Here is a 23708-nt window from a genome sequence, read left to right as displayed (position 1 = left end):
GTGAGATTGAGCCCCACATCGGGCCCTGTGCTGGGCCTGGAGCCTACTGAAGATTCTCTCTCTCCCTCTCCCTCTGCCCCTCCCCCTGCCTGCATGCTCTCTCTCTCTCTCTCTCAAATAAATAAATAAATCTTTTTTAAAAAAGAGAGAGAAGCAGAGTTGGACGGGGGAGAACAGGTCCCTTTTAATTAGGTCCCAGGACCTCGCTGAGAATCAACCAGGTCCAACTCCACCTGTGGCCCCCATCCTCACTAAAGGGACCTACAGGACTCTAAGTTCAATGCTGGATGGAGGGACAGCAGTAAAACTTGAGCCTTGTGGCCTAGCAAACCTAACTCCATACCATTTCTAAAAGGAAGCTGGAAGCTGAGTTAGTATTCAATTCAAGACTTTCCAAGACAATTTGCTACATTGAAGTATGTTGCTTCAGAAGGCTATAAGCAGAAGTTGTACTCTGAATTAGAAGCACTCTCCCATTTTCCCCATCTTGCCTATAGGTTTCAATCCTAGCTACAGGCAACATACGGGAATTCTCCTGTGATCAAGAGTCTTAAACACTTCTAGGAATTGCCTACACTCAAGAGGGAAGCATTATGATCTTCAATAATTCAAATGTCTCTACAGTCACTACTAAAGGAAAGCTATGCAGGTTTTCTGATGTACGGATAAATTGAAAGTGCTTGTGGCTTTAGAAAGATAAATGATGTTCTCACCCTGGTGCCACTGTGCATGTGTGCATGCGCGGGCTCCCATGCATGCGTACACACGGGATAGGCCATTTTTAAAAGAAGCATCCATACTTGCACACACAATGCAATTTACAACCAAACCAAAGCTTCCTGAACAGGTGTGAATAGGCTGTGATGCCATCAGGTTTATAATCAGTCAGCTGACAGCCCCCTTTGAAGACTGAAGAAAAAGGAAAGGCACTGACGTACCCACAATGATAAAGAGGGCGCATTCAGGACTAATGCCTACAAAATGCTTCTGCTTTGAGCCTATTCCTTTAAATAATCTGCTGTGCAGGGGGGAAGCAAAGACTCTTCTGGGCTCTACAAAGAGGTCTTGTCCCAAGTCAGAAACAGGTGGCAAAGAACTGTCATCTAGAGCCAGTCGAGCCAAGTTCATGGCCTTCTGCCCCAGTGTCCTCCACAATTAACCACTTGAAGTCAGAAACCAAGTCAGATGAGTCCCAGACATGCATGTTTTAGAAAAGCAAACGAGTTACCTAACAACATTTTAAACTTTTAATTAACATTCTGTCAGAATGAGGATAAAGCACTATCCTTTTCGATTGTTTTTACTCCTCCTCTCTCTCTGTGGACCCTCCGCACTACAGGTGGGCGAGCGGCCAAAAGGGACCATACCTGCAAACATCTTAAAACAACCCACGTCATTTATAAGCATTTTAACAGCACACGATCTGTAATGAATGATTAAGTAAAACCTTTTGTGTTAAATTATGATGTTAATAATGATTCTGTCTCCTGTAATTTATTATGAATTCTCAAATGCTTCGGGTTTGATTTTGATAGAATGCCACAACAACAGAGTTTATGTGATGACTTTATTTTTAGAACTCCTTCTTTGAAGGCACACATTTCCCCACTGCTGCTACTGTAATTATGTACAAAACCAATCACTCATTAGAGTTAGGATACGTTATCTTCTAGACAGATGAGGCTAAATAAGCAACACATTAATAATTCAGAGAGCAGTTCATTATGCATGTGGATGCCTGCTTCATAACTGAAATAAGAACCTCATCAGCCTCTGCCAACCTTTAAACAATAGTTCTGTGTTATTGCGACCACATTCAAGTTTACGCTTGTTAAACTGCTACTTGGATTATTTTATCAAACATTCATTTATTTGTGGTCCCTCACTGCCGAGAACAGATTTTGGAAGCTCCTTTTTAAGTTAATGATTTGAGCAATGGGTGTTATTAATTCTCAGAATACTATAAACATGATTAATTTTCAGGCAGAGATTTATTACATAAGGATTTCAACTATGTCAACTGAAATGCATCACTGTCAAAACAAGCATCATGGCGAAAATAGAATATGCTCCACACTTCAAGTGCTGGTGCTCCGAACTAAATCAATTTAAATTGTGGCTGAAGCAAAATTATATTCTCCAGTGAAAAGGAGTATCTCGAGCTTCCTTTATTTGGCTTGAAGCATTCTTGTTAGATTGTGATTTCTTCTACCAATAATATTTTCTCTTCTATTTTTTTCCCCGTTTTACCAGAAAAGGCTAGCCTCTGAAATGTCCACACATTCCAAATGTAGCCAGTGGGAATTTGGAGTGAAGAGCACTGGTCTGAAAGTTACAGATCATAAATTCTGATCGCTCTCTGCCTCAGTATCCTCGTTTGTAAAATAAAGGAGGGCTAAGTGACTGCCAAGGTCTCTTGAGGGATTCGATTTCATGGGGCCTGTTAAATAGGTCTCTCTCTGTATCAAGCCTAGCCCAGGCAGCCTCATGTACAGTGGGGTGCTGAGGGGGGCATCTCACTGTCTCCTGTAAGGGGACACAGCAAGGGCCCATCCCTCCCTACTGCAGTCTTTCATTAAAAGGTTTTTTCCTGCAAAATCTTTTAGAAATAAGTAATATTGTTGTGAGAAGTCTCATCCTAAGTCCTCATCAGCCATCACTTTAGCTATCAGTTAATACTTTTGACAAGCACCAACTAGAAGTAAATTCAGCAGACTTACTCAACACCTAAACTGTGTCAGGTACTCTCCTAAGCACAAAGGATGTAAGGATAAGCAGCAAAGAGCTCCAAGTTTATCAGAAGACACAGACAGGCCAACAAATAACTCTAATACATATAATAACATGATAATAACATCCAAAATGTGTTAAGCCTTTATTCTACACCAGGTACTGTAACAAAGTGCTTTACATGAATCTTTATACAACCCAATATACTAGGCAGGTGTTGTTATTATACTCACCTTTTTTTTTTAAGGGAGAGCATGTGCTGTGTTGAGGGGGGGAGTGGGGTGCGGGCAGAGGGAGGGAGAGAGAATCTCTTTTTTTTTTAAAGATTTTATTTATTTATTTGACAGAGAGAGACAGCCAGAGAGAGAACACAGCAGGGTAAGTGGGAGAGAGAGAAGCAGGCTTCCCCCTGAGCAGGGAGCCCGATGCGGGGCTCCATCCCAGGACCCTGGGATCATGACCTGAGCCGAAGGCAGACTCTTAAAGACTGAGCCACCCAGGCGCCCGGGAGAGAGAATTTTAAGCAGGCTCCACACCCAGCATGAAGCCCAACTTGGGGCTTAATCCCACGACCCTGAGATCAAGACCTGAGCCAAAATCAAGAGTCAGATGCTTAGCTGACTGAGCCATCCAGGCTGTGCCGCCCAGGCTATTATGCTCATTTTTAGATAAGAAGACTGAGGTTAAGAAATGTCAAGCACCTTGTGGAAGGTCCCTCAGCAAGCAAAAGTGGAAGCCAGAATTTAAGCCCAGGCCTGCCAGACTTTAAAGCCTGTGTGTCTGACCACTGTTCAGAGTAACCTGCCTGGCACTGGCTGAGAGTCAGTGATTTGGCCCCAGAGTACAGCTTAAGCTCATCCCTAAAGAAGTCTCTGGTTGAGGCCATAGAGAAAGCTCTTCTTCCAAAGGAAGCTTCGTCTCCCTCTGAGATGAGGTTGTTTCCAGGCATACTGCCATTATGCTTCTAATCTGCTCTGAGCTAGGCCAAGATGCAGCACTGAATGGGACAGATGGTCACGGAGGAGTCTTCTCCTGCTGTAAAATCCATTTAGGTTGCGATTTCCTTGGCAAACCTAAATGGATTTTATACCATCAGAAGAGAGTTGATTATACAAATCAACCTTTTAAAAACATGTTTTCTATTTGCATAATGTTTTATCCTTTAAATTGGCATGAGCTTATTTGATCCCCATGATGACCTCAAGGAATAGATAAGGCAGGAATTATCATAACCATTTTACAGATTAGGAAACTGAGGCTATGCAAAGTTAAGTGAGCTGCCCACGTCATAAAGTTAAATAAGTAGCAAAACTCAAGCATTCTGATTCAAGGCCCTTTCTGATGAAAAAGTTGGTTGGTTGGTTGGTTTTTATTTTAAATAACTTCTTTGTGAAATTATTTTAACAAATGATAATAAGCGCTAACATTTTTTTACTGTTCCCTCTGTGCCAGGCACTGTTCTAAGGTCTTTAGATACTCATCTAATCCTCACGACAACACTGTCATACCTGTGCTATCAGACTGAATAAAAGACAACCCTAGACTATCAACAGTTTTTCCCTGTAGAAACTGTGGAGTTACTTAAGTCTAAGAAGAGTAGGTGTATCACGTATGTTCATCTTCATTGGCATTATTATAACACATTTACTAAGCAGTTAACATAAGCCAGGAATTTCACCAAGCATCAGGGATACAAAGACATTTGACAAAGTCCCTGTCCTCGAGGAGTTAAAAAGAAATACAAAGTAGATAGCACATACACAAGGAAAACCACAAGGCCTCATTTCAGCACCATTGAGTGATAGCCCCTCAACCTGCTCCTGGAGTTCGTAGGAGAAAGGACTGTGGACTGGGACTGGCAGAGACAGGGGACACTTACTAGAAAGAGGGAATTTGGCCTGGCCTCATAGACTAGGGCAGTCACTAAGTGATGAGGGAAAGGAGACCTCCTCAGCAGAAGAGACAAAGGCTGAAGAGAGCCCATGGTCTGTGAGGAGCTAGCAATGAACCAGGTGGGCTGGGGCAGAGAATTTGGGAAGGACGAAGTGGGAGAAATGGTTGGAGCAATCCCCTGAACCGGTGTGGGAGAGTCTGCACACAAAGCCAGGTGTCTGGATTTCATCTTGAAGGCAGGGAGGAGACACTGAAGAGTTCTGAGCACTGACCAACCTGGGTCTGAGAAACAATCTTGTGGTAATGCTTAGAATCCCAGGTACCAGCGGGGGGAAGGAACAGCCTAGGAAATTACATTTAGTGGAGGTCCAAAATGCTCCGAGCCCTGTAGACGCTTTCAAAGAAAGAGCAACAATATTTATAGCTACCATTTATCAGGTGCCAGGTGCTATGCTACGTGCTTATTTAATCACCAAAAGTCAGAGCAGTTAAATGACACATTCAAGGTCATTCAGGTTTTGAACTTCAGTCTTTCTGACTCCATATAACTTTTCCACCACAGAATTCTGCTTGCATTCCCGCCTCCCAAGTAGGAAGGAGAAGCAGCTGTCCATGCCATAAAGCTCTGGAGTAGGATGGCAATGGTAATGGAAAAGACATAGCTTGGAGACATACAGCAAATATCCTGGCTTTTCTTTCAGACTCTTTATGAATTTTAATCCCAGGTCTGGGAGAAGGGGGAACTGCAGTTTGTCTCTGTAGAGAAGACACCTCAGGATGGCCTGTCCTTATTTGTTGTCCAGCAATACTAGACAGTGAGCTTTGGAGCCAAGATACACAGCGATGAGCTGGCTCCTGCTGCCAGAGGCCTGCCTACCTCTCTCCCTCACTGACTGGGGCCTAGTCTTGGGCTTGCTAGTTTATATCCTATGGCAGCATAAGACAAGTTTAAAAGACAAAAATAACCTTGGAACTATCTTGTGAATTCATGGTAATCACCACGCAATTACATGCTCAGTAACCACAATGGAATTCCAGAGTATTTACAGTTCTCTTCCATATGCAAAAGCTCAGGCTTCTGGGCCTTCATTGTGAAGGCAGGAACATGGCGCAGCCTGCCATGAGAGGGTGCGCAGGCCTGGTGGTCACGCTCCTCCAGACTGACTGAACAGCTGAGCCAGCACTTCTCTTAGCCAGTTCTTATTACCCCACTAATAACTCTACCATGTCCACCAGAGCTACACTGTCCTCCAAAAGATAGCCTACTGGGGGCCAGGCTTGGAACGACCGCCCTGAGCTGTCATTGTCCGGGGATTTCCTGCTTCTGCCCCAAAGCACTCACTGACTGGACATCCCCTGAATTACACTGGAAGAGTCTCTTCAGTCAGAGGGAAGTGCTATAGACGTACCTTACTACATGCATGCATCCATCCATTCTTCCGTTCAGGAAGCACTGAATGCCTGCTCTGTGGGGCATCACATCCAGCCTGGGGATTCGGAAGCCAAACAGTGCCTGCCTTCTTCAGAGAACTCCCGTCATGTCAGGGAAGCAGCCAGGGGAACAATCCATGATAGGTCAGAGTGATCACAAGGTAAAATTGTGAGGCATGTGAGGGTTCAGTAGATTTTTTTCGGCACAAATAAAATGCCCAGTGGCTACAAATGGGACAATACTAATGGAGATGTACAACTCAAGATGCATTAGCCTGTGGGAGCCTAATATTTTTATAGATGTGGACTCTGCCTATACGTGGGAAGAACAGGCTTAATAGTACTGAAAACATTACCATCAGATACAGTATTTTCTGCAAGTGTTGAAGGAAAAGACAATATATGTGGGGAAATATGTCACAGAAGGTGAATGTGAAATCTGATAGAGAGAGAGAGAGAAAGAGTGTGTATATGCTTACATGTTATATGGACAGGGAAAACATGTTCATCTTCTGTTGGGCACTCAGTCAGCCCTAGTTCCTTGCATTATCTCAGAGATAGAGAGGGCAAGCCTTGACGTTTCACAACAGACAATGTCAGGCCATTATGATCCTTGCAGCCAGTTGTGGACCAACAGCACCTCCTTTTCCTTCTCCTGTTCCAAATCACTGCACAAGGGCAAGCATCTGGTTGCCCCCGCACCCAAGGACCTCCAAAGTTCAAAATCTGTGCCAGGTACCTTCACTTTCTATGCCCTAAGGTTGGCCACAGCCCTACATGCTGTTCTCCAAATTTCCAGTTCTCCAAGGATAAATGTAGCTGATTTTCAAAGACAAACATCACATCTCACAAAGGACATGCTACAAAATTGCCAGGATCCAATACTTTCTTTTGTATGTACTCAATTTTAAATGTTTTTAGGAAATACTATAATTGAAATGCTTCAGGCCTAACATGACCAGTCTCTTCGGGATAGCTCCCACTGATAGGCAAGCAAGATAAAGAATGGCACTTTCTCAAACAAAGAAAGCAACTGGCATCAAAATTCTAACATTGGTTCTCTCAAGAAGGCAGACTCCCCTAGTGACTTGTTTCCAAAGAGTATAGTACAGAAACAGGTAAAAGTAACTTTATAGTGAGAAACCTGGCAAAGACGACCTTGGTGAGATCAAAATTGGCATCGTCGATGGTAAGTAATGTTGATACATATACCCTTGATATGAAGTGATCCTATGGCGTCCTCTTCTCAAAAAACATGTTACACCAGTCTAGTCAGGAGAAAACCATCAGACAATACCAAAAGAGGATCTTCTATAAAATACCTGATCTGTACTCCTCAAAACTGTCAAGATCATCAAAAACAAGGAAAGTCTGAGAAGTCGTCACAGCCCAAAAGAACCGAAGTGGACATGACAACTAAATACAATGTGGTATCCTGGATGGGATCATGGGACAGAAAAAGGGATTTAGGAAAAACTAATGAAATCCAAATAAAGAACAGACTTCAGTTAACAGTAATGAGGCAATTTGTTTCCTCCTGGGACAAACGTACCACAATGTCAACAAGAGGGGGACAGGAACCCTCTGTATTATCTTCACAACTTTCCTGTTAACCTACAACTTTTCTAAAGTTAAGAGCTTACTTACATATCTTATAAAGAGTCGTATATGCAGTTGTGGTCTTTTCTAGGCATCGGCAAGCATTCGCTATGCAGTGATGACTACCCAACTGAAGCACAACAATCTCTCGCTGGTTTTCCACTATGTTTTCCTGCAAATGTGTAAGGCCCATGGCATTGGCTATGACATTGAGGTATGCAGCTGATGGTTGGCCAAGGTGGGGTGATCTAGGCAGCTAGTAATTCAGTGTCCCTTCAGACAGATATTTTTGAAACATTAGTTTAACCTGTATTTAGAGGAAGGCTGAGTGCTGCCTGAGGCAGCTCCACAGGGGGGTGGCTCTTGGTCCTGGGAAGTTCAGCTCGGTCCCACCTTGGTAAAGCAAAAGCCCTGTAGCTCACCTGACTTAGGAGACATTTGGGGGACCATCTCTTGATCCTGAAGCATGTCCTGAGTTGCCTGACCTCAGAGCTGCTTATAAATGAATATCCTCTGTCTCAGTCTGCTTGAGCTGCCATAACAAAACACCACAGACTGGGTGGCTTAAACAACAGAAATGTATTTCTCACCTTTCTGGAGGTTGGGAGGTCCAAGGAGAAGGTACCCAGCCAATTTGGTTCCTGGTGAGAACACTCTTTCCGGCTTGCAGATGCCCACTTTCTTGCTGTGCCCCAACATGGCGGAGGGAGAGAGAGAGATCTCTGGTATCTCTGTAACCTCTCTTATAAGGACACCAGATCTATTGGAACAGGGCCCCATCCTTATGACCTCACTTAACCTTAATCACCTCCTTAAAGGCCCTATTTCCAATACAGTCACATGGGGGTTAGGGCTTCAACATATGAATCTGAGGGGACACGCAATTCAGTCCATGGCATCCTTCAACCTCCATATAGTAGTTTCTTCCCAGGAGGAGTTCTGATTAAAAACAAAAACAAAAACAAAAACAAAAAAACAGTTGTTCCCATGTTTGGTCTATTGTCAATGATACTGATGGTTCCTTTCCAGCTGCTTCATCCTTAATGTAGCTGGATGAGGGCAAACGGGATGTAATATCTCCTACCTAAATGATACTGATGGTTCCTTTCCAGCTGCTTCATCCTTAATGTAGCTGGATGAGGGCAAACGGGATGTAATATCTCCTACCTAAATGAGAACCTCCATTTTGTGCCTAGAGACTCCTGTTACTCTGAGGAAGTTTTGTGATTTTGCAGTTTGATTCAGATTTTCAAATCTCTGACACTGAAGGCTAAGAGACCCATGCACTCTTAGTTGTGGAAGACCAATTCCACATGACAGCACACATATTAAAATATAGTCACCTCTCATATTAAAAGTCATTTGTAGATAATGACAGAATTGAGCAACAACCAAGTGATCAAATGTTTTAATTTGCAGACATTCAGTTCTACATTTATTAATTTTCATTCCTCGTACTTGAGAACAAATACAATTTTTTAGGGATCAGTTCTTTTATAGGCTCTTGAAAAGCATGTAGACCTTAGGCACAAGGCCAACAGTGAATAGAATGGCCCAGCTACCACTGGGCAATCCCACCACACTGCAGGGCACCACCAGAATGCATAAGGCTCTTGGGTTAGATTGATTCATGCTGTTTGCAAACAAATATAAAGGAGCTCATATTCCCTTACAAATTATGTTAAAATTGGTAAAATATAAGACAGAATGAAAAAGCCAGATTGAACTGATTTACCTGAAATTAATTGTTACATCTGCTCTACAGAATCCTTTTGGAATTAAATAGTTTTTAGCCCCAAACTGATTAGACCGAAACACTTCCATATGCCAGAAGGTGGCTAAATCTAATGTTAGCTTTCTCAGAATCTATTTTATTTCATTTTCTTCTAAAATATCAAAGCAGAACAAGCACTGTGAATAGGCATATTTGGCAGGGAAAGTCTCCTGCCCAGAAGAAAATATCCTCCATAATTTTTCTATTTCCTGAAATTATTATTAGAGATTTATTTCTTTGGCTAAAGGCTTTCTACCTGATTGAAGTTTCCAGTATTTCTGGGAAAAATAAAGCACCAGATTTTATACGTTACTTACACCATTGTGGCTCTCAGTCGACCAGATTCATTTCTGAGAACAAATTTTAGTACAAAAAACAGACTGCTATGACCCCAGGGGAACAGCGGATGGTGCAGGGGGAGGGGCTCCACTGAAGGTGAGGAGAATGCCAGAAAGGAGCAGAGAGGCGCCCACAACATGACTGGCTCTGTCTCTAGGTCGCTTGTGCTACCCACCCCACAAAGGGCGAGAGTGGAAATGGGGAAGAAAGAGAAATATGGACCGGGGGCAATGCAGGGACAGAACAATATGAAGAAGAAAACAGAGAGGATAAAATCCAAACGCAGAAAGAATCTACCAAAAGGGGGAGGTGCGGACAAAGAGAAAGAAAAAGAAAAAAGTACAAGAAAAGAGTCAGAGATGAAAAACATGATGTCCTGGGCGCCTGGGTGGCTCAGTTGGTTAAGCGACTGCCTTCGGCTCAGGTCATGATCCTGGAGTCCCCGGATCGAGTCCCACATCGGGCTCCCTGCTCGGCGGGTAGTCTGCTTCTCCCTCTGACCCTCCCGACCCTCCCCCCTCTCATGTGCTCTCTCTCAGTCTCTCTCTCTCAAAAAAAAAAAAAAAAAAAACCTTTAAAAAAAAAGAAAAGAAAAGAAAAACATGACGTCCTAAAACTCTAAGGTGAGGTAAAGGAGTCATTGGAAATTCTCCAACAATATCCTTGCTCCAGTTTTCCTGATACGGGTTCTCGACTTTTCCGATCCCAAGATCCATTCCTGGTCTGAACTGTCCTCTTGTTCTCTTAACTGCCTTTTCCTGAAGAGGCAGGTGATAAATCGGCATCTGCAGAGCACCCACTCTGTGCTGGCCACCAAGCGAAGCACTAACTTCATTACCACCTCAACTTTCCCATCTCTTCTGTAAGAAGCTATTATTTCTGCCAGATGACACTGGGGAATTTAAGCTCAAAGAGTGTCAGCACTTTCCCAAGATCACATAGCCAGGCACTTTGTGGAACTAACATTTGAATCCATAAAGTCAAACATGATTCTTTCTCTTACACCAAGGGTGTCCTCTATGTATATTTCCCCCCCTAAGAACTATTTGTATTTCTAAAATATTATTACCAATCCAGTCCAGGAATACTGGGAATAATTTCAAATAAATATTCCATCTAGGCACCCCTTATGTATTCTTCAGCTAAAGGAGCACAAACTTCTCTGTAGCCCCCAACTCTCTCTACCTTACAAAAGAGGGGGGGAAAGCTGTGCTTAATACTTAACTTCTCTAAACCATTATTGCCTCCATGAGTTATGCTAAGTCTAAAAAGACGAGTGTATCCTCTGCTACCAGCTGCCATTCTTGGTCAAATTTAATGTGGGTGCTCTTTCCAGAAAAAGAAGCAACGTTAATAATACATCATTGTCAATATTACCAAAAGAATCCTCCAAAGTCCTTGTTCTCTTTCTTCCCATTATGATCACAGAATTTCCACTGTTTCTCGTCCAAACTCTGAAGGGGATAAAAGGGAAATAACAACATCTCACGAGTGTACTTTCCTTGCTGAATATTGGAAGGAAGCATTCCGGAGTTTGTAAGCAATTTGGTGGGTCTCGTTCTTGGTATTTCTGTAATGCGACAGAATACCCCCACTGGTTTCCTAATGAAATGAAGTTGTAATGAAAAGCCATGTGGAGAAAAGTGTCATGTTTACTGCCGGCGACAGTGTGGGGCAGGGCTGGTCTCACACACACATAGGCAGTGTGCCATGGTCCTAAATAGCTCCACAACCACCAGTGATCATTTCCTCAGGCCAGGGTACTGCCACAGTGGTGATCATTAGGACTTTTCACAAATGTTCTGATTCTCCTCCTTCTAGGCACATACCAGGCTTATACTTCCTCAGCGCTCTCCCTGAAGTCAACTATGGCCATGTAACTTACTTGGGCCTGTGAACTATGAGCAGAAGTGATACATGTCCTTTCTATGCAGAAGCCTTCAAGAACCACTTCATGAGTCGTCATGTCCTTTTTCCTGCTTTAGAAATCATGGAAGCACACTGAGACAGAGCTCCCTTTGCCTGGGTCCCTGGGTGTACCAACAGTGACCAGAGACCCATGCCAGCTCATGTAGGAAATGGGGTACAAGCAAGAACCACACATTTGTTGTTATAAACAACTAAGAATTGAGTCGGTTTTTTTAAATTACTGCAGCATCACGTAGCCTAGCTGATTGATTCAGAAATCAGTATCAAGAAAAGGATGCTCTCCAAACAACTAAGAATTGAGTCGTTTTTTTTAAATTATTGCAGCATCACGTAGCCTAGCTGATTGATTCAGAAATCAGTATCAAGAAAAGGATGCTCCCCAAACAGAAAACTAGTATCATTTCAATGTGTGATCAGTATAAAAGTTATTAATGACATATTTTACATTTTTTTATACCCAGCCTTTGGACTACTCATATTTCAAGTTCTCAGTAGTCCCATGTGGCTAGTGGCTACCATATTGGGCAGCACGGAAACAGATGCAGGATACCTTACAGATCATCTAGTCAGTGGTTCTCAACTCTGGCTGCCCATTAGACTGACCCAAGTGAGGAGCTTTAAGAAGTACAGATGCCCAAGCAGGCCTGGGATTAGGATGAGGCAAGTGAGACCCGTACTCAGAGCACAGAATTTAAGGGAGCACAAAAAATACTCGGTAATAAAGATAAAAATATTGTAATGCATTGTCTGAAAAATCAAAATTAATGCCAAAAAAATCCATGGCCAACAAAATATCATAATTTTAAATTAAAACATACTAATTTTTCCTTTGCCTGAGGCTCAAATATGGCTCAGCGTGACACTGTACTTCAAAAGCCCACTCCAGTATTTCTGGAGGTAGGGCTGAGGCATTATATTTTTTAAAGCACTCAGATGCTTCTAATGTGCAGCCAGCTGTTGTAATCCAATGTCTGTCCTAATGCCCATGTTTCCTGACAAAATGAGGAGTCAATAAGCAGTCTTAATTCTGGCATGTAATTTCTTTTATCAAATCTCAAAAATAGTTCTTTTTTGGACTTCCCATGATGAGGAGTTCACTACTTCACAGGGCAGCCATTTCCACTACTGGACAACTCCAGTGTTAACTTTTTGTTTATTTGGAAAAAACTATTTAAAGAATAGTTTTCAAAAAAAGATAAAATCATGCCTCTCATACAGATGCAAAAAATAAAAACATGGTATTTTACTAAACAGAGAAATTAGACAGATGTTATAACCAGTATAAAAAAGAATCCAAAAAACCCAGACACCTTTATAGGTCAGGAATACTGAAATGGATATGCAAATGGAGAGAAAACTGTTTTTTTCACAAGGGGAGCAGGTGAGGAAAATCAACTGAACCTTTCCCAGACTGGAGAGAATTTGTCTCTCAGTCACTTAGGACTTACAGAGTTGTAAATATCTCCCACAGAATCAAGGCAATAGGGTGTGCCATAGACCACATACAGTTTTCCATTGAAATACAAATTATTTTCCACACAACAAATTGCTTCCCTCTGTATTTTTACCCATTGCTCTCAGAATAGTGGTTTTCAGATTTTGATTTGCAGGAGAATCACCCCGGAAGTGAGCTAAAAGGCAGATTCTCTCCCAAAGATCTTGAGTTTGGATGATGCCTATGAAAATGCCTTTTTAACAAGCACACTTGATGATTCTGATGCAGGTGTTCTGAGGATCGTATTTCAAAAAAACACTGGCCTAGACAAGAGATAACAAGTTTTGGTGCAGATATGGAGAAAAGGGGACCCTTGGGAATGTTGGTGGGAATACAAATTGGCTCAGCCCCTGTGGAAAACAGTGTAGGGGTCCCTCAAAAAATTGAAAATACAACCACCATATGATCCAGCAATTCCACATCTGGGCATATATCTGAAGGAAACCAAATCAGTATCTCAAAGAGATATCTGTACCCCCATGTTCATTGCAGCATTATTCACAATAGCCAAGCCATGGAAACAGCTTAAGTGTCCACTGATGGATGAATGGATAAGGAAAATGTGATAGATATATATATGATGGAATATCATTCAGTCATGAGAATGAAGGAAATCCTGCCATTTGCAACAAGATGGGTGGACCTTGAGGGCATTATGCTAAGTGAGATAAGCCAAACAAAGACAGTGTATGATATCACTTATATTTGGAACTAAAAAAGCTGAGCTCAGAAACTGAGTTGAATGGCGGTTATCAGACTGGGAAGTAGAGAAATTGCAGAGATACTGTTAAAGAGTACAAATTTGCAACTAGTTGATAAATAAGTTCTGGGGATCTAATGCACAGCATAGTCATATAGTCAACAATACTGTATTAAATACTTCAAAACTGCAAAGCGACTAGATCTTACATGTCCTCACCACAAAAAAGAAATGATAATTATAAAACGTGATAGAAGTGTTAGCTAAGGCTACAGTGGTAATTATATCACAATATATAAATGTATCATATCGAGGTCTTTGTATACCTTAAACTTACACAATGTTATATATAAATTATATTTCAATTAACAACAGCAACAACACCATCCCAGATCATATCTACTCCATATTCTGGAGACAGCTTTTTCCAAACGTGCTTTTCATAATATTTGAAGGTAGCTCTGGATTTTAATTCCAATCAGTCTCAGTGGTCTTAGTGCAGTATGTTTTCTTTGCTTCTAAGATAATATGCTATTTTTCTCCCCATTCAAATTTTCTAGGACAGACAAGGAACTATTTTTATATTATATGAACACCTGAAGAGAGACAAGTTGGGAATGTTGTGAGTATGAAGTGCATCTATGAGATGCGATAAGCTACAAAAATAGACTATAACAACCAATAAGAATGATGCTTCTCATGCATTTTAATCAGCATCCTGATTTATTGGAAGTCTATCTTGTTTTATTTAGATCTTTAAGTATTTCATAAAATGACTTTAGATGTGTCAGTGGGAGTTCATAAATATAACTGATTAATTATCCAAAATTGATGGGAAAGAGGCTAGTTCCAACAACATACTACACCGAAACACATACACATACAAGGCACAATAAATCTGACTGAGGAGGAACCAGCTCCAACATCCATATTGTAGAAGGGCAGTTGTCATTCTGGCATGCTTAGAAAAGTGCTCTGGTGACTTGGCAAGATGCTCCCCCAAAAGGCAGGGTCTATAGCTCCTCCTCAGCTCCAATTTCAGCCCTGATGCATGTATATGCTAAGAAGAGTCCTGCTAGCAGCACTCAGGAGGCTGCTCTGTTTCCTATTTCCTGCAAATTTCTCCCCAGCATAATCTGGAGAGCTAGCAAATTTGTCTTCTGATCTAGGATTCATACTTTAGAAACATAATCTTATTTCATATCTTGGAATATGGCCGTTAGACATCTTTAAATTATCTTAACTTACTGAGAAACCGTTTCTGCCCTGTATTTCTTGTCCTTCTGATTTCCACACTAGTGTAGACACTGCGGCCTCACATTGAAAGGATTATACACACTAAGATCTGGTCTCATGAAACACCAAATAAGAGCCAATTCCTCTACTAAGCATCAATGTCCTGAGCAGCCTCAGTTCCCCCTAGGTGCTCAGTCCCCTAGAAACTGGTCCCAAGAGCTGCACACTGAAATGGGCAAAGATATGCACAGGACAGGTCTCAACTCCCCTTTCCAAAGTGCCGTCCTTTGTTTTACCACAGCATTGTCTGTTACAACAGGCCATCCTCAGTGCAGTCATATTCAGCCTCATCCATCCCTTTGAACTCATGCAAATGTTTTGGTTTCTTCCCCCTTTGTAGCCCTAATGTGGCTAACACTTTAATCTAGTGTTTACAGTCTTAAATGCTTCTCTTCACTTGGGTGGAGAGCTGGTTGGCTGAGTCATCCCCTCCAGTACCCACCTTTCCCCAAGACCCCATAAACATGTAAAATTTACTGGGTTGTCAGAAGAGTCCCTTCACTGCTTATTTTAGGCTCTCTTCCCCACTCTTTTTTTATACTGCCAGGAGAGCAACAGGAATGAGACAGAGCACCCCAACAAGTACACATTCATCTTCTCTGCCTGGATATTCACATCCAGGAGGAGAATAGAGCCAGGGACACCTCTGTGCATGTGCAGGGAATGAGCTACCCTTTGCTTCCCAGTGATGTTCTATCCCTCAACCCCCTCCCTGCCCTACCCTCACTATCAGAAAATTCAAAAGCATTTTATCAGTGTGCCAGGAACAGTTCTAAGTGTTAGGCATATAGCACTGAACCAAAAGACAAGTCCCTGCTCTCATGAAGCTGATGTGGTGGTGGGTGGACAGTCAGTAAATAAGTAAATGAGTTAATATGCCCAGGGCTGTGGCAGGACATAGGCCACCAGGCAGTTACCGAGACTGGGAGAACCAAGCAGTCAGTGGATTTAAAGTTGGCAAGCTGGGGGATAGGAACTTTGTATTTTCCAGAATTAAGAGTCTAATTAAGCAGGTAAAGTTCCAGGTCCAAGTACATGTCTAAGCCCAGGAATTCAGACAGATGGGTTAGTTAAGTACAAGAACTAGAAATGAGAACACAGAAACATGAACCCTACCTTACCAGTACTGGCTGGCATGAAAGGTAAACTGCAAAGAACAAGCTGGGCCAGGACTGGAAAGACACAACCCCTCATGTGCTTGGAATCAGGCTGAGAGGGACAGGACCCTTCAGGTGGAGGGACAAGAGCAGCCAGGGAACCACATACCCAGGGAGTTCAGGTGCCAGGAGATCATCCCAAGGAGCAACCAGCTCACAGCATCAGGAAAGGTCAATTACAAAGAGTGAAAGGATATCCAGAGAGTTAGTTGTGGGGAGCACAACTATAGGAGCTCAAAAAAGAGGCTGCTTTTACAGACCCAGGCCAGCAAGGGGATGGCACGAAGAAAGCCTGTCGGCATGAAGCAGAACCCAGCAGAGGCTGACTTTCAGGAGAAGAATTTGTGTCCTAGAACTGACAGGTGAGACAGGGATAATTAATGTTAACAGGGCAGAGGCCGATTTCCCACAGTAGGGGCCACAGGAAGACTTATCCAAGTGGGTACTTGGGCACAGAGGAGACAGGCAAGAAGACAACATCAGGGAATTTGGGAGACTTCTGAGACTTACGTGAAAAAGTAACTCCCTAATCATCAAACTGATGGAGCAGCAAAGTCGGTTTGATGCTGAAGCCTACAGAATGAATAATTAGACTGGTGACAAAGAGGAGCTCACCCAACCATCCTTAATCCTGCTCCTGAGATTTGAAGCAGGAATGCCTTGACCCGCAGGCTAGCTTTGCTGGTGGCAATACTCCTAATGGTGTACCTTCTAGATGGTACTGCTACTCACATATCCTACAGAAAGGGCACTGTTGATTGACATGGGTCTCTTGAAGACTCTGGAGCCTTGTCTACTATTTCCTAGATCATCCTTCTCATCCCTTCCTGCAGCCACAGAACCAGAGAATGTTGAAGCAAGGAAGGACCCTGAGGATTAACAGACTCTCATGGTGTAGAAAGGAAACTGGGTCTTCAAGCAGGGCTGTGGTTTACCGGTATCACACAGTAGCTTGTGTCTCTGGACCCTGAATCTGGTGTGCTTTTCCAATACCATATGGCCACCTTATGTAGGGAACCCTATTATGGAAGAGATTCTCATCCTTCTGTGAACTGCATCACTACCTGTGCAAGTTTGTACCAACTTTATTAATTTACTTCTTCTGAGTATTAGGTAGGATTCGGGATTATCCCCAAAATTCTTACTTGCATGCAGCTGTACTTTCTTGACTGTGCGATAAACGGGTGGAATTACAGTTAGTACATCAGGAATTGCACTAACACATGCACATGGAGGTTGAGAACAGATGATTTAATAGACAATGACCAGACAGAGTCTTTGTTTTCTAGAATTCATATTGAACGAGAAAAGATGAGCTAATATAAACTTTTCTTCTTTGTGTTGTTTGTGTTGGTTTTCTCTAGAGCTTTAAGGAGAGGCTTTTCATGAGCTGGCTGGGCTTTGTTTGGCTTTGTTACCATCAGTTCACATCAGGCGAAGATGTTAGTCAGCTACCTCTTCAGCAAAGGGGAGGGCTCCAAGAGGGTTGACCTTACAGACCAGAATTCTGTGGTGTGGCTTTGCCGGGATCACTTCATACTGGCTCCATTTATACTGGCAGATTTCTGGGACTAGCAGAATTCAGGAAAAAATTTCAAGGAAGGAAAAATGAAGGAAATTCTAGAAATGAATTAATAGGGTAGAGGACTTAGAGTCCATCCAGCCTCTTGGTTCACAACCTGGGGACCATGGACCCCAGGAAGCTGAGGAGAGATGACAAGGGGGGCATGAATCCATGTGTGGACCCAGGATCATACACACACACACAAACACACTAATTTTTTTAAGTATGGGCCTCAATCATATATATATATACACACACATATGGTGGTGGATTCATTTACACACACACACACACATACACACACACACACATATATATGAATCAACTGAGGATTTCAGTGAAACTATACATTCCTGGATCCCAAACCCAAAGAATCTGATTTTGTTGATCTGAGGTAGACCCTAGGAATCTGCTGTTTTAAGAAGCACCAGGGTCTAGGGCACCTGGGTGGCTCAGTTGGTTAAGCTACTATCTCCAGCTCAGGTCTGATCCTGGGGTCCTGGAATTAAGCCCCACATTGGGCTCCTTGCTCAGGTGAGAGCCTGCTTCTCCTTCTCCCTCTGCCACTCCCCCTGCTTGTACTCTCTGGCTCTCTCTGTTAAATAAATAAATAAATAAATAAATAAATAAATAAATAAATAAATAAAATAAAATAAAATCTTTAAGGGAAAAAAAAAAGCACCAGGGTCCAATACATACTGACATATTGATTATGTGGCAATAAAGTACAAATCACTTTTAAAAATTATTGACTGAAGTTGCCTTTGGCTATTATTCTCTTAAAAGAGGCAATAGATACTAATGTTCAGTAACTATGAGAAGTAAGGGTGGGCAGTCCTTGGACTGGGGACTGTAACTCCAGAAGTTTGGAAACATTAATCCAATCCAATCCCTTCATTTCAGAAAAAAAGTAATGAAGAACCCAGAGAGCTTAAGTAGCTTTCTCCCCAAAGTCACACCGCCAGTGGCAGGACAAACAGTCTCCTGCCTGGGGCCTGGGAAGCTTTCTGCTCCCAGCCTGACCTATGGGAAAGCCCAATCAGGCTGGAAGGTAGCCATTCCAAAAGCATTTAAGCCTTACACTCCGAAATGACTTATTTTACAGGCAACAACAGGGAAGGAAGTAACCCAAAGTTCTTTGCAGTTACCTTAAGAGGCAGCTCTTTAGTTTCATACCCTCAAGACAGAACAATTCTTAAAAATCAATCCATTCATTTAATCCATTTTTTCCCCTTTGATACAGAAAGTTCACAAAATAACTAGAAGATAAACCCTGCAGTTTTGCAAAGTTTTGCAAAGCTAAAACTTACAACAATCTGTTGTTTGGGAATGTTCACTGGCCACAGTGTTGTCTCTGAAACCTTCAAGTGTGTGTTCAGCTTTATAAAGCTTTATAAAGCTGGCTGTTCAGGAATGGGACACATTCTCCTAGGAACATGGATGGAGCATACTCATAAATAACAGGAACTGCTTGTATACATGAAATAGAAAATAAGCCCCAGTCTCCAGAATACTGAGGTGCAAATATCTCTGTAGGCAAGAAAATCGTTAGGTGTGAATTATATTTAGCAACAATTCTCTTATAAGCTGATTTCAACAATTTTTTAAATGAGCTAATACTATCGTCCTAGCTCAGTGGTAGCCTTTTGCTAGGAATGACTGAAGCTATTCTTATATTCTGCTAAGTTGATTAATAAAAAATATTTATTACACAAATCCTCTTTGTTGACAAGTTAAAATGGAGCCTCATCTTTCATATCTCCCTGAAGATTGCCACCTTGTGAGATTGAAAATACTCATTAAATTCCACCACCAGACAGGCACAAATGAGAGGGTGATTGTTTTTAAGCATGTGAGGGGAATCGTTGGTAAACTCATTTGTTTGGATATCATTAACAGAACAATCGGTGAAGATCTCCAGGGGGTCCTCATGACCTTTGCTCGAAATCTCTTCATCATCCATCAAGAAATATCAGCACCTAATATGCAAGGCGAGACCAATTTTAAGGTGAGGTGTTAATTAACTAACGATTCTGGTTAATTTCTATACAAGGACTGAAAATACCTCATGCTGTATTGTAAACAAGTGCTAAACCATTTTTTTTTAATTGTGAAGCAGTACATATCTTATAATGTACAGGGTCAATATTATAAGGTTCCCACTGAACCTGTTAGTTAAATTTAATAGTTTGAAATTTTTTCTTTGAAATATAGTAGACTTGTTTTAAGTTGCTGCCATTTTCAAACCCAGTTTACAAGACAACACGGCTCTCTGAGATCAGAGGTGAAGCTGAAGTGTCACAATGAAACCAAAACAGAGACTGTCACCACCAAAAATCCTGAATGTAACCTAGTTACATTTCAGATAATGCAGTGTCTGGCCAAGGATTCCTGGGGAAGCCTCGTTTCTAGAACCAGAGGAGTTCTGAGGCCCCAGGAAGGATAATGTGTAGTAGAGAGAAACAGAAAAAGCCCTCAGCATATACATGGGCCATGTACCCCACCCTGTTTCTCCAAAGTGGGGCAGAAATTTTATCACTAACCTGTCTGAAGCTTCCAAATGGCCTTTAAAGATGTTGGTCTATGAAAGCCAGTTGTATGTAATTGATCAGAAGTCTCCAAACTGTAGAAATATGAACAAGAGCAAGAAAACAGGAGCAAGATCCACACAAGAGTTTTTGAAACCCAGGCCAGAGATGAACATTTGGTATTTTTTTAATTTCAATTTTTTATTTAAATTCTAGCTAGTTAACATATAGTGTAAAATTGGTTTCAGGTATAGAATTTATTGATTCATCACTTACATTTAACACCCAGTGCTCATCACACAAGTGCCCTCCTTAATACCCATCACTCATCTAGCCCATCCCCCACCCGCCTCCCTCCATCGACCTTCAGTTTGTTCTCTATCGGTTAAGAGTCTCTTATGGTTTGCTTCCCTCTCTCCCTCTCTCTTTTTTGTGCCCCTTCCCATATGTTCATCTATCTTGTTTCTTAAATTCCACATATGAGTGAAATCTTATGGTATTTGTCTCTGACTTATTTCACTTAGCATAATACACTCTAGCTCCAACCACGTCATTACAAATGGCAAGATTTCTTTTTGATGGCTGAGTAATATTCCATTGTATATATATAAACCGCATCTTCTTTATCCATTCATCTGTTGATGGATATCTGGGCTCTTTCTATAGTTTGGCTGTTGTTGATAATGCTGCTATAAACATCAGGGTGCATATGTCCCTTTAAGTCAGTATTTTTGTATCCTTTGGGTAAACACCTAGTCGTACAATTGCTGGATCACAGAGTAGTTCTCTTTTAACTTTCTGAGGAAACTCCATACTATTTTCCAGGGTGGCTGCACCAGTTTGCATTCCCATCAACAGTGTTAGAGGGTTCCCCATCCTCACCAACATCTGTTGTTTCCTGTGTTGTTAATTTTAGCCATTCTAACAGGTGTGAGGTGGAATCTCATTGTGGTTTTGATTTGTATTTCCCTGATGATCAGTGATGTTGAACATCTTTTCATGTGTCTGTTGGCCATCTGGATGTTTTCTTTGGAAAAATGTCTGTTCATGTCTTCTGCTCATTTCTTAACTGGATTATTTCTTTTTTGGGGTGTTGGGTTTGACAAGTTCTTTATAGATTTTGGATACTACCCCTTTATCAGATATGTCATTTGTAACTATCTTCTCCCATTCCATAGGTTGTCTTTTACTTTTGTTGATTGTTTCCTTCACTGTGCAGAAGCTTTTTATCTTGATGAAGTCCCAATAGTTCGTTTTTGCTTTTGTTTCCCTTGCCTCTGATGACATGTCTAGGAAGATGCTGCTACGGCTGAGGTCAAAGAGGTTGCTACCTGTGTTCTCCTCTAGGATTCTGATGGTTTCCTGTCTCACATTTAGGCCTTTCATCCATTTTGGATTTATTTTTGTGTATGGTGTAAGAAAGTGGTCCAGTTTCATTCTTCTGCATGTTGCTGTCCAGTATTCCCAACACCATTTGTTGAAGAGATTGTCTTTTTCCCATTGGATATTCTTTCCTGCTTTGTTGAAGATTAGATGACCATATAGTTGTGGGTCCATTTCTGGGTTTTCTATTCTGTTCCATTGATCATTGCATCTGTTTTTGTGAACACTTGGTATTGATCACCAAAATCTGCATCTGATTCCCAGCATGGGCCTTCATCATGTTTGAACAGGTCAAGTAACTCAAAGGACTCAAATGGAACCGCATGTGATCTTTCTCTTAATTGGAAAGCCCAACAAAAGCTGTTGTAAAAAATGTAAATTTTGAATGTATCTTCCTTGTACTAGGGCCTGGTCTCTCTAGTAACAGTAATAATAATGATAATGCTTTCCTCTTCAATGTGATTTTATGAGTTGGAAGAATGACCATTGCTTTTCCTACAACAGGACTAAGCAGACTCAATGAAAAATAGGCCCAGTGTTGCATTGATTTTCACTGGTCCTAAAGGATCTATCTCTTCATTTATATTCTAAGTTATTGTCAGCTAGCATAATTTCATCAGTTACTGCGATGTGCAAAATTCTGAGCTATATGCACATGATCAGTTTAGTCTATCCAAATATAACTAATAACCAGAATCAAATGGTGCTATGGACTGAATTATGTCCACCCAGGCGCCTCTAGATTCATTTTTAGTAATATTTTCTGTCTACCACCCTAGTGACATTCTAGTAAGTATTTTCAATTTGTAAAGAAGGATTTACGAAGACTGAATAAAAATGGAAGGTAGTGCAGATAAAGCATTTAACAAAATCTAACACCATTTCCTAAACACACTCAACCTAGGAATAGAAGGGAACTTCCTCAACCTGTTAAGGGCATTAACAAAAACCCATAGCTAACATCATAGTTCATGGTGCAAGACTAAAAGCTTTCCACCTAAGATCGGGAGCAAGACAAGGATGTCTTCTCTCACCACTTCTATTCATCACTGTACTAGAGGTTCTAGCCAGAGCAATTCAGCAAGAAAAAGAAATAAAAAGGCATCCAGACTGGAAAGAAAGAAGTAAAACTATCTCTATTCACAAATAACATGATCTTGTATTTAGGAAATCCTAAAGAACCCAGAAACAACCTGTTAGAGCTGATAAACAAGTTGAGAAAGGTTGCAAGACCCAACATCAATATAGAAACATCGTATTTCTATACACTAGCAATGAACGATCCAAAAATAAATTGTTGGGGGGCGCCTGGGTGGCTCAGTCAGTTAAGCGTCTGCCTTTGGCTCAGGTCATGATCCCAGGGTCCTGGGATGGAGTCCCACGTTGTGCTCCCTGCTCAGAGAGGGGTCTGCTTCTCCCTCTGCCCCTCCCCCCTGCTTGTGCTCTTGCTCTCTCTCACACTTTCTCTCATGCTCTCTCTCTAAGTAAATAAATAAAATCTTTAAAAAAATAATTTTTAAAATTTAAAATTTAAATTTTTTAAATGTTTTTAAAAATTCCATTTACAATAGCATCAAAAAGAATAAAAATACTTAGGAATAAATTTAACAGAAGTACAAGATCTGTCCATCATAAAAGAAAGAAGATCTAAATAAATGGAGTGAAAGACTTAATATTGTTAGATGGCAATAATACTCCCCAGATTGATCTATGGATTCAACACCAATTCCTATCAGCATCCCAGCTGGCTTTATTGCAGAAATTTACAAGATGATCCTACAACTCCTGTGGAAATGCAAAGGATCCAGAATAAGCAAAATAATATTGAAAAAGAACAACAAAGAGGAATTATGCTTCTCAACTTTAAAACTTTACTACAATGGGGTGTCT

The 23708-nt window shown here is 41.5% G+C and overlaps 1 long non-coding RNA gene across 4 annotated transcripts in view; it reads right to left on the bottom strand.

Moving 5' to 3' along the window:
• The window catches only part of LOC123861064 (uncharacterized), a 121906-nt gene that overhangs the window by 78682 nt on the left and 19516 nt on the right, over positions 1–23708 (bottom strand). For 2 of the 4 annotated variants that reach the window (XR_008508008.2, XR_008508010.2), the window contains 2 exons: positions 20451–20530; positions 15814–19886 (listed from right to left, as the gene is read on the bottom strand). The exons of the other annotated variants lie outside the window; for them this stretch is intronic. This is a non-coding gene — a long non-coding RNA (uncharacterized LOC123861064). Of the gene's footprint in view, positions 1–15813; positions 19887–20450; positions 20531–23708 lie in introns of those variants that run through there. 4 annotated transcript variants of the gene reach the window in all.

Source organism: Mirounga angustirostris, unplaced genomic scaffold (genome assembly GCF_029215605.1).
Source record: "Mirounga angustirostris isolate CCGP_5_RB_7025 unplaced genomic scaffold, mMirAng1.0.hap1 SCAF_9, whole genome shotgun sequence".
Lineage (NCBI taxonomy): Eukaryota > Metazoa > Chordata > Mammalia > Carnivora > Phocidae > Mirounga > Mirounga angustirostris.
The sequence above is the reverse complement of the archived record's forward strand: the minus strand, read 5'-3'. Positions and strand labels throughout refer to the sequence as shown.